Source organism: Arachis ipaensis, chromosome B9 (assembly GCF_059453495.1).
Source record: "Arachis ipaensis isolate K30076 ecotype BB chromosome B9, ASM5945349v1, whole genome shotgun sequence".
Taxonomy (NCBI): Eukaryota; Viridiplantae; Streptophyta; class Magnoliopsida; order Fabales; family Fabaceae; genus Arachis; species Arachis ipaensis.
This window is the reverse complement of record NC_142444.1, coordinates 26,105,188-26,117,603: the sequence shown is the minus strand read 5'-3', so window position 1 is coordinate 26,117,603 and position 12,416 is coordinate 26,105,188. Positions and strand designations below refer to the sequence as shown.

Genomic DNA, 12,416 nt, shown 5'->3' with positions numbered 1-12,416 from the left:
GAGAAAATCGAACCTTAAATACTTGAGCGATTAGAGTGCATACACTTCCAGTGAGGGTTCGATGCTCGATTCTTTGTTCCCGGCTTTCATGAGCTATTTTCTTCTACAAGTCTATTTGTACTTCATTTTCATAATTTGAATTAGTGAAATCCAGTTCATATTTCTTCTTGAAGGATTTTTTTACTTTTAACTAAGTAGGTAGAAATATTTTGCATGTAGTTGCATTCATATAGATAGGTTGCATTTCATATTAATCTACCATTCCTCTTCATCTTTATAGCTTCTCTTGAGCTTAGCATGAGGACATGCTAATGTTTAAGTGTGGGGAGGTTGATAACCCACTATTTTATGGTTTATCTTGTGCTCAATTGAGAGGTTTTTATCAACTCTTTACCCACTTATTCATACTATTTGCATGGTTTTACATTTGCCTTCCTAATTATGTGCTTTGATTGAAAACATGCTTCTTTAGCCTTAAGTTCCCTATATTTAATCCTCTCTTATTACCATTAGATGCCTTGATATGTGTGTTAAGTGATTTCAGAGATTACAGGACAGGAATGGCTCAGAGGATGGAAAGGAAGCATGCAAAAGTGGAAGGAATACAAGAAATTGGAGAAATTGCTAAGCTGTCCAGCCTGACCTCTTCGCACTCAAATGGCTATAACTTTAGCTATAGAGATCCAAATGACGCGGTTCTAGTTGCGTTGGAAAGCTGACATTCGGGGCTTCGATTTGATATATAATATGCCATAGTTGCTTTAACGCCAGGCGACGCGAATGCGTGCTCCACGCGGCCGCGTCGCAGTGACAAAAAATCAGCGTGTTTGAATTCGCAACCAGCCAATTCTGGGATGTTTCTGACCCAGTTTGCAACCCAGAAAACACAGATTAGAATCTATAAAGTGGGAGAATCCATTAATTCATAAGAACAAGCTCACAATTCATAATTTTAGTTTTAGATGTAGTTTTTAGAGAGAGAGAGGTTCTCTCCTCTCTCTTAGGATTAGGATTTAGGATTTCTTACTTTTAGGATTGTTTCTTTTTATCAGGTTCAATTTTCCTTTTATTTTTCCAATTTAATTTATGAACTTTTTCATGTTACATTTGATATCTTTATTATTACAAATTGAGGTATTTCAGTTTATGAATGTTTTATTCTATTTATGAATGCTTTTTTAGATATTTTCTTCCTTTTGGCTTGGGTTAAGTAATTGGTAACGCTTGAGCTGTCAAATAAAGCAGTGGTTGAAATTGGGAGTTGCTCCAATAACTCTAGTCTTTCCATAGGAATTGACTAGGATCTGAGGATTAAGCTAATTAATCCACTTGATTTACCTTCATAGCTAGAGGTTAACAAAGTGGGGTTAAAATCCAATTATCATCACAATTGATAAGGATAGGACTTCCAATTCTATTACCTTACCAAGAGTTTATTTTATTATTACTACTTTATTTTTCTTATCATTCAACATACTGCTTTCTTACTTTCAAAACCCCCAATTTACAAGACTCATAACCAATAATAAGAACATACTTCCCTGCAATTCCTTGAGAAGACGACCCGAGGTTTAAATACTCGGTTATCAATTTTTAAAGGGGTTTGTTACTTGTGACAACCAAAACGCTTGTAAGAAAGGTTAATTGCTTGGTTTAGTAACTATACTTGCAACGAGAGTTTACTATAACTTCTAAACCATCAATCTTCAGTTCTTTCAGCTCCCCCCGAGCAGCTCATCAATATAACCTCTCCATGGCCCTTTGCAAAATGGGGGATGGATCTGTTAGGACCTTTTCCCCAGGCCCCAGGACAAGTCTAATACTTAATCGTGGGAATAGACTACTTCACAAAGTGGATAGAAGCAGAACCATTAGCCACCATCACGGCCCAGAGAAGTCGGAGGTTCCTCTAAAAAAACATTATCACAAGGTATGGGATACCTCATTCCATCACCACAGATAATGGAACCCAATTCACCGACTCTACCTTTAGAAGCCTGGTAGCCAGTATGAAGATCAAACACCAGTTCACCTCGGTGGAACATCCACAAGCAAATGGACAAGCCGAGGTAGCCAATAAAGTCATACTGGCGGGATTAAAGAAAAGACTACAAGACGCAAAAGGAGCTTGGGCTGAGGAGCTCCCACAAGTGTTATGGGCTTACCGGACGACGCCACAATCCGCCACAGGAGAAACACCCTTCTGACTTGTCTATGGCGTGGAAGCCATAATACCAGTAGAAATCGACGAGCAAAGTCCAAGAGTAATCTTCCATGATGAGGTCGGAACATACAGGGGCACAAAGAAGAACTTGAAATTGCTCCCCGAAGTTCGAGATCAAGCCCAGATAAGAGAAGCGGCATTAAACAAAGAATAACTACCAGATACAACAAAAAAGTTATTCGAAGGAGTTTCACCCCAGACGACTTGGTCTTAATCAGAAACGACATTGGGGTCAACAAATCTGGGGAAGGGAAGCTCGCTGCTAATTGGAAGGGACCCTACAAGATTAGTGAGGTCTTAGAAAAAGGTTATTACAAAGTGACCAACTTAAACGGCACCGAATTACCTAGGTCGTGGCATGCTTGTAATATGAAAAGGTACTACAGTTAAAAGCGAACTCTACTCCCTGATGTACTCTTTTTCCAACTTCACGATTTTTTTCCAAAAAGAAAAAGGGTTTTTTCTGAAGAGGAGTTTTTAACGAGACATCACAGTAGAGACTAAGGGATCACAGATAATCAAAAACCCTTAGTAGCAGTAGAGTACCTTTGCGAATAAACAAAGATCTTTCACAATATCTCTTATAAATTCCTCTCGCTTTCTTTCTTCCTATGAAACGCGCCGACTTAAGCTCGACAAAGCGTGAAAATCCCATGAACCGACCTAGATGGTCGTCAGGATAAAACGACGAGGTACAAGTCGGTGTAAAGAGGTTATAAAAGTCGATCGTGATAAACTCAGAAATTATCTGACTTACAAGTCGGAAAAACCGAGAAACAAATAAATGCATCGCAATAATAACCTAAGTCATAAGAACTCAATAAATCCAAAAAAATTGAGTATAAGGAATACCAAAAGAGATCAGAAAACCTGTCGAAAGCACTAAAGCAAAGGCCGTCCCAAAGAAAAGTTTAAGAGAAACTTCGAAGAAGAGACAGTCAGCCAAGAAAAAGGTTTTTCAAAAAAAAATAAAAAAGATAAAAAAGGTTTCTTCGAAACCTAAAACAAAAAAGCATGCGCACAACAAACAGAGAAAGGTAACTTAAACCCTTATCCAAAAAAGGGTATTTTTTGTTAACGGCCATAAAAGGCCAAGAGAATGTCAGCAAAATACCACCACAAACATAAAAATAAATAGTTTAAAAAGGAGGGCCCACAGGCCGGGCCCCATATAGCCACAATAAATTTTTCAGTTAGGAAGGACGTCACCACCAGAGTCGGGAGGAGTAGTCAGAGCACCACCAGAGTCGGGGAGAGTAGTCGGAGCACCACCAGAGTCAGGGAGAGTAGTCGGAGCGCTGTCAGGACCAATATCCATAGGAGATGGAGTGGAAGTTCCAGGAGCCTTTGAAGAACTCGGGGCATCTTTTGGTCGGGAGGGGACTCCATTATCCTCTGCCCCCGAGTCTTTAGATCAGACTCGGTGACATATCGGGGAGAGGGAGGAGAAACGATAGCTCCCTCGATCATAATTTTATCTGGATCCAAAGGAGAGAGGTCCAGGTCGGGAGTGAGAACCCCGACCTATTCTTTAAAGATCCTCTATGCTTCTTCAGCCCCGTCAGCAATGGAGTCCTCCAACTCTATATAAGCCTCCCGAGCTCTCATCAAATCCTTTTTCACCTCCACAAGGTCCTCAAACAAGCTTGAATAACTCTCCTGCGCCTTCTCCCTTAGGCCCTCTGCCATGGAACACCGGGCTTGCAACTTCCTCTCCCTCTCCTGGAGGCCATTCCTCTCCTCCTTCAATTTGGCGACCTCCTCCCTCAGCACCTTCTCCTGCCCTTGATATAAGCGAAGCCTCCCCTCCAACTCCTCAACCCTCGAGGATGAACCCAAAGAGCTAAGGGGAGTCTTCTCAAAGATATCAAGGAACTTTGTGCACACCCCTGCCGCCCTGATACTCTCCTGAGCCAGAATGGTAAGGTGGTTTCGAACAGAAGCATCATCCATACCTATACGAGTATGAGGATAGATATGCTTCCGAACGAACTGAGGCGCATCCACCTTGGCCTCACCCTCAAAAGAAGAGCTAGACTCTAAAGTCTTACGCTTCTTCTTTTCTGGCTCAGGGGAAGATCGGGGAGGAGGGGACGGCAGAGAAAGGCTGAGGAAGAAATGACAATAGGTTGGGTGGGGGTCCCCAAACTGCGAGAAGAAGGGGGAGGGGAAGGAAGGGAAGAACCAGCTGCCCTGGCGCCGCTGCCCTTGGCACGGGACCTCGCCTTGGCCTCCTGAACTCTCTGGTAAGACTCCCTGGAATTCTTCTTCGCCATCTCTGTAAAAAGCAATTAGGAAGCTAAAGTCAGCAAAACAAGTCGGATAAAACAAGTCGGTTGACCATCAGGTCGGAAAATATGATAAAACAAAAAGCTACCTAGCTGAGCCTGGACAAAGGTCGGAGACCCCTGGAGAAACTTTTTTGTATCCAGGTAAGGGGCTCTCCCCATACTTCTCGGAGGAACCCCACAGTGGCTGCCTCCACCTCATCCAAATCCTCCAAACTATATTTTTCACAAGGAGAGGCCTTTAGCCAGTACAGGGAAAAACGAGGAGAAGAATTTTCATCCAGGAAAAAGGGGTGGTGACCCTCTACAGTTTGAACTTTGAAAAGGAAATTTTTGAAGTCGTGGAAGGATTCATCAAAAAGGGTAAAAACTCTCCGGCCTTGTATGGCCCGGAAAGACACCCATTGTTGTTTGTTGTTTTTTCCACTGAAGGGCTTAGTCATGTGGAAGAGAAAAAAAAAATCTTCAAAGAAGTCGGAAAGTCTAATGCATGGCTGATAAATTGGTAAATTTTCAACAAACCCCAAGAATTAGGGTGAAGTTGGGTAGGAGCAACACGACAGTGACATAAAACATCTATCTCAAAGTCGAAAAAAGGAAGAAAAACACTTAAACGGGTAATCATGCTCTCATACATATAGAAAAAATGAGGGGCTGCCTCAGAAGCCCTCCCAAAACAGACCCGGTCTTCCGGACCCGGGGCAATCAGTTCATATTTCGGCTCATCCTCATCAGAAGTACAGAGCCTATGACGTATGCGGAGATCGGTGATGTAGTCAGTATCCACCCAAGGTTCCTCCCCAAGAACTGTACCGTCAACCCATAATGAAAGAGACTCTAAGGTAGACATCTTTCTAAAGGGGGCAACGAATCCTACAAAGAAAAAAGGAAAGAAATCAAAATAAAGTCTCTAAGGGTCTAAGGCAGAAGTTTTCAAAACCAACAAAACGGCTAAAACTACGGTCAAACACTCCTCCGAAACAGAAACATGCAAATAAAAAGCATTTTTGTGGTAAAAGGAGAAGGACTGACCTTTACTTCTGAAGCAACGAGAATAGCAACAGTCGACCGAAGGTAAGAACGAAGCTTTCTCCAAAACAAGAGTGCACGAATATGAAGTTTTCAGAAACGAAACAACGAAAGAGAGGGAAAGTATTTATAAACACGCTAGGGGCATAATGGTAAAAACGGAAGCAGTCATTAATGGGTGCACCGTTACCAATGCAATTAATCCCTACGTGTGGATACACGAAATCCTAACGGACGCGATGTTTGATTAGACGTGACTGTGAAAATTCAAAAGGTCACGAAAAGTCACGTCGGTTCCGGACAATCATGTCGGTTCCTCTATAGGTCAGCTACGACCCCGAGTAGAATACTCGAACCCAAGTCTTGAAAGAAATTGGGTTCGAGTAGGGGCACTGTTCATACCCTGGCCCAATGCTAAGGCCCAGGTCCAAGCGGAAGGCTCAACCCAAAGGATTGAGCCTCACCCTACACCGACCTTCCCCGGAAGAAGTCGGTTCCCGCCACGACTTGCTCTAAAAGAAGTCGGGGACGAAGATTAGCTGGCAGATAATCACTCATTCAAACGAGTAACTGCCCCTAAAATCCCTCAACCCACTTTCAAGAGCCATATCTTAACTTCCCTAAGATAAAGGGACGGTTATCCACCTTAAAAGGTGGAACTACTTCAACGGTGGTTATTGGTTCACCACTATAAATACACTGACACCCCTCAAGTATCTCGAAGTCCCAATACTCTCTAAACCTGCTTACACTCTTGCTAGCTTAGGCATCGAAGTGTCTTTGCAGGTACCACCCCCCATTCACTTATACTCACAAGTCGGACGGAGGCCTCAAAGACGCGAACCCGCTCGAAGGCTTCCCTCCTCAGACGATTGGGCCAGCCTAACGAGTCCAGCCCATCAATCTCCGGTTACCCATCGTAACAGATATTTCTGCAGAAATAAAGTATTCAATTTCGTTTTCATATTGATTCGTGATCTCATAAAATTTATTAAAGTTAGACCAATTAAAAATAGGCATGCATGAGATCATTTTCGCATGTAATTTCTGAATTTTCTTATCCAAATTTGATGTATCATTGAGTATATTAGTATGGTGATCACCGTGATTTTGTCGCGACACTAATATGATAAAAGCTGTTATAATTTCATAACTAATATATAAGACGGATCAAATTGTTGAACTAATCAAGGAAATAGCATTTAGATGTACCCATAAAGTTTATAAGTGCTTATCTCAAGAATAATGTATATGTATAGCCCAAGTGATAAACTTTTAGAAAATTATTATTTCCTAATATATTTATGCAATAAGCAATACATATATTAATTATAATCGCAAATTAAGCTATTTCATATTATATGTCTTATATATAGTTGATCTCATTTATTGTTATAAATACTAATAGAATAAGTCATTATTACTTTTGATTTAAAATTAAATAAAAATAAAATTAAAAATATTATTTTATTTGCTTTTAAGATTTAATGGGTGCCATATATTCAAATATAAATAGTAACTTTAGAATTTTGACTTCTAACACATCAAAATCGTCTTTGTAATTTTTTTATCAGAAGAATTATAATTCAACTTTTTAAAAAATATTAAAAATTTTGATTGAAAAAAATTAAATAACTAAAATTTTTTAATTATGTTTATAAATTTAGATACATTTCTACCCTTAAATATTTTTTTTAATAATTTACTATAGATGATTTCGGAATTAAAGAAGTAGTAGAATTTCCAACAATATTTACTAACAAGGTAGATATCAAATGTATATAAAAAGAGGTATCTACACAATTTTTTAATGAAACAATCTATCCTAACCAATTGGGAAACAACCTCATTTCATAACAATCTATCTTAACCCATTGAGAAACAACCTCATTTCATAATAGACAAAATTTAAAAATACATAACACGGTTCTATTCTATGGTGTACAAATCTACAAACTTTAGAACTAAAAGTACTCCTGATGTTTTATTAATATCGTCTTTATCTTTTAAGAAAATTTATCAATCTCTTATTCTATTTTTATTTTTTTATTTTATACAAATTAAAATTGGGGAAAATATTCAAAAGCGATATCAATCAAATTATTTAATTAAATAAAAGAAAAGAAAAACATCATTTTTTATGGAGATATTGGATAAACTAATAAAATAGTAATTAATAAAAAATAAGAGTCACTTAGATAAAGACGTTCAAAATGTTTTTTTTAAAGATGTTTTTTAGTAATTAAAATTTAATACATATAATGATTAAACTGTATTAATTTTGTCAAATTTATATCAGACAAATTAATTTGGCCAAAAAATCAATTACAAGAAGCTCTCTTAAAAATGATGAGGAGATCCGTCACATAAAAGTTGAATATAACGATAAGGTCTCATCATTAGAGAAGAAGATGGATGGTGTATGTGGTTTATTAAAGGTATTGGTGCACCAACTCAACCCTGGAATGAGCGATGAAGAGGTAGCAGCCTTATTTCAAGCTGCCCAAGATTCTCCTTTGGATACCTCAAGTAGCAGAGCAAAAAATACTCCTCGCTCCTCTGAAGCAACTCACATTCCACACAAAGATAATGTAAGTAATCTTTTCCATTTTATTGTCATAGAGAAACTAATAAAAAGAAAAAAAACAATGGTCACTGTCCTATTCTTAGCTAAAATTATAATATTTTAATTAATAAAAATGTTGGAATATAACGAAATACTTCAATTTTGTTTGTTGTTGCTGAATTCGAACTTGGAAGGTTCTAATATGATTTTGAATAACTATGACTAGTGGAAAGAGTTAAGTTTGTTAGAACTTGGAAGGTTTAAACTAGTTGCCATTGTTGTTCGTTTTGCATCTTCTTTTTCACTTGTGAGTCTTTCTAATGTTGAATTTTTAGAGTTATTTGCAATTTGATTGTTTCACTTATTGGTTCCTTCTATCTGAAAATTCTGAATGCACGATTCAAATTTCATAGTGTGTTGTGAAATGTTAGAAATATTAATGGTACTGGCTGATATCATCAATTCTGAATGCATGATCAAAATTAAATTGCTGCCAGAGACTTTATGCCACATTCACATCTTTATTTTGTTAAAAATAAGTAATATATGTTTCAGTTTTAGTTTGTTTAGATTTAGGCTTGGCTCAACAATAGAATATCAAACATTGGCTGAGGGAACATGAATGTTGTATCATGTTTTCATTGATACTATAAATCAGATTTATTTATTGAACAATAAGTTGTTTGTTAAACTAAATGTAGCAAAATTAAATCTGGTTGTTAGAAATGCTTTTTATGTTACAAAAATTAAGTTTGATATCAAATCTGATTGTTAGAAAAATTAGTGGGCTGAAGTTTACTGCATCATCCATTTTTTATTTGTAGTTGTTCATTTGTGTTTTTTATTTTGCAGGGCACAGGTCAAAATTTAGCTTGCAATGATACATGAAGTTTTCATATCTTGGCATGAAGTACAAGAAGACTTTGATTAGAAATTCTAATTCATGTATTAGAAATTCATGAGTAGTTATGACTTTGATTTTTGGTATTTTGTTAGTGCATGTTGTTATGTGATCACACACTTATTTTGGTGACTTTATTTAGAGCATGTTGTTATGTGATCACACACTTATTTTGGTGATAATTTTATGAAAGTTGGATTACTTGATTATTGGTCATTGACTGAATTATAAAATTATCTATGAATTTATGTAAGGTTTTATTTATGAAGATTAAAAAGGAATTAGGTTCTTGACCATCTTTTTCGCCACGCTTTAAAAGCGTGGCCAAATTTTCCTGTCTACTGCCACGCTTATAAAGCGTGGCCATATCTAAGCTTTTCGCCACGCTTTAAAAGTGTGGCCATATCTCCCTATGTTGCCACGCTTTTCAGGCGTGGCCATAGCTCCTCTATTACCACGCTTTCGTCATACTTGTAAAGCGTGGCCATATCTCCTCTTTTTGCCACGCCTTTAAAAGCGTGGCCATATCTCATCTACTGCCACGCTTGTAAAAGCGTGGCCATATCTGCTCTATCGCCACGCTTTTAAAGCATGGCCGTATCTAACCCTATCGCCACGTTTTAAAAGCGTGGCCATATTTCCCACCTACAGCCACACTTTTGAAAGTGGCAATTTGTGAAAAAGCGTAGAAAAAAAAGCGTGGCAATAGAGCAACCGCCACCCTTTCAAAGGTCACCCTTTCAAAAGCGTGGCGGTAGCTCAAAAAGTGTTGTAGTGGCATTTCGCATACGCGAGCAAGGCAAAATGATCCCCCGCATATGCGAGATCGTCCACGCGTACGCGACGCCCCTGTTTTTCAGCAAGGTGAATTTTTATATTTTAAAACCTAATTTTAAACCTTTATTTTTACTCTTTTAACCCCTAAATCATAATTGTATGTTTAGTGATGAGGTGAAGTTAGGAAAAGAGGTACTTGAGTTGATAAGATGACGAAAGTAATAGGTGAGGCCATTAAGAAAATAAGGCAATATTGAGAATAATGAAATATGATTTATTGTTAAATGATTATGATTTATTGAGGAGGTGCGGTAATGTTGCGAGTATGTCAGAGATGCATATGTGAGCTAATGAATGAATAAATGATAAAACATAATTATGATTGAATAAAGTTTGAGACATTCATTGACCTCCTGTACGTAAGATATGACCGGACACTTTAACTTTCCGGGTTCCCCATGGGCATGCATATATATATTATTAAACTTGGGGTGTTGTTTCTCCCATGTCAGCTTGGGATCCTTCCCATGGATATTATTGAGCTTGGGGTGTTGTTTTTCCCATGTGAGCTTGGGATTCTTCCCATGGTTAAATTTTGAGTTTAGGAATGCGTGTACAGAGAGATTGTCCACAGTTAGCTACCAGGACATATCGGGCTGGCTATGTAACCGACAGTTGATATCAACAGCCATAGGACAGGCATACATCATATGAATATACTTGTTTTGTTTGATTGTGCATTAATTAGGCTTGCCTTTGTGGATTACCATGTTTAATTGCCATATTTGCTATCTGCAGTACTTGTATTCTACCTGTGTTTGCCATTGTCTACTTGTTTGTCTGTGTAGTTTTACCGGTGTTGGAGGATTGGAGGAAAGGCGGAGGATTTGAGGGTTTTAGTACGGTTTTGGTTAAGTTTAGAATCTTAGAGGACCACCTGGTTTATGGTTTCTATTTTAGTTCTTTAAGTTTTATAATCTGAATGTTGGAGTTCTACGATTGCCTCTGGCTTTTCCGGGACCTCATATCTTATGTATGCGGCACCTTTACCATGCTTAGAACCCCCGGTTCTCATTCCATACAGGTATTTGTGTTTTTCAGATGCAGGTCAAGAGGCACTTCGCTAGGCGTCTGGAGTTCTCTACATTGAAATGGACTTTTTGGAATGTTAATTTTTGTTCTATTTTATTATATCTATATGTATAGACTCTCCTTATGTATATATGTTTTATCTTTGCACCTCATAGAGATTTATGGAGAACTAGGGTTACTTTTATGTATTTTTGGTTATGAATTTCTATATGTATATATATATACTCTCCAGCCAGCCTTAGTTTCACAGGCTGAGTTAGGAGTTTGGTTATTTTGTACCCTTGACCTTCTATTCTCACTTTCTATATATGTATGTTTATGTACTTTAGCTTTCTTCGTATGCAAGTAACCTTATTTTCCGAACGTTGCGCTTTTAATTTTGCGATTTTTCTTTTACTATCCTTCAAGGCTCTTTGTATATTACTTCCTTTCAACTACCATACGTATATATTTTATTTGGAGGTCGTAATACCACACCACCTCTATTTTACGACTAAAGCGTAAAGCTCTGTGTGTGGTAAGGTGTTACATTATTGGCATATTTGGCAGATCGATATTTGAGTGAGTTAAGAATGAATCACTAAATAGTAGATAAACAAATTTTATTATAATAAACATTACATATTCACATATATGAAGTCAAAAACTAAAGTTAAAAATTATTTAGTATGCAGGTTCTGATTTTATTGAATGTCTAGGTAATTTGATTCACTACAGGTATATTTATATATTCATTGGAAGAATTTTTTAGAAAGGTGTTGAGAAAACACTTATTACTCTTTCTACTAAAATACTTGAATATAAAACACCTTTAAAAGAGGCATCTATTTTAGTGACTACAAATACTTGTCATAAATTATGAAAAGAAAATTGAAAGGTCACTTGAGTTATTTTGTGATAATGTGTTAGTAATTTAATATTTTAAATTTTTTGTTAAACAAAAAATTTTAGAGTGTTTAAGAGTTTTGTGAACAAGTTAGCACAAACTCCACAAATGAATGCATATTTGATTAGTAAAAAACAAATACCCAAAATATTTTATGTGAAAACTATTTATATGGATATCATATATTTTATGATATATTGTTTAAGTGGAAATGTGCATTTAGATGCTTATATAGTTTAGACAAATTTACGAAAATAGATATTTCTGCAAAAATAAAGTATTCAATTTCGTTTTCATTTTGATTCGCGATCTCACAAAGTTTATTAAAGTTAGACCAATTAAAAATAGGTATGCATGAGATCATTTTCGCATGTAATTTCTGAATTTTTTTTATCTAAATTTGATCTGTCGTTGAGTATATTAGTATGGTGATCATCGTGATTTTGTCACGATACTAATATGATAAAAGCTGTTGTAATTTCATAACTAATATATAAGACGGATCAAATTGTTGAACTAATTAATAAAGGAAATAACATTTAGATGCACGCATAACGCTTATAAGTGATTATCTCAAGAATAATGTATATGTATAGCCCAAGTGAAAAACTTTTAAGAAATTATTATTTCCTAATCTATTTATGCAATGGGCA

The 12,416-nt window shown here is 36.9% G+C and overlaps 1 pseudogene; it reads right to left on the bottom strand.

Moving 5' to 3' along the window:
* Positions 1 to 3,413: 3,413 nt before the first annotated feature.
* Positions 3,414 to 3,916, bottom strand: LOC148544076 (uncharacterized; annotated as a pseudogene).
* Positions 3,917 to 12,416: the final 8,500 nt, after the last annotated feature.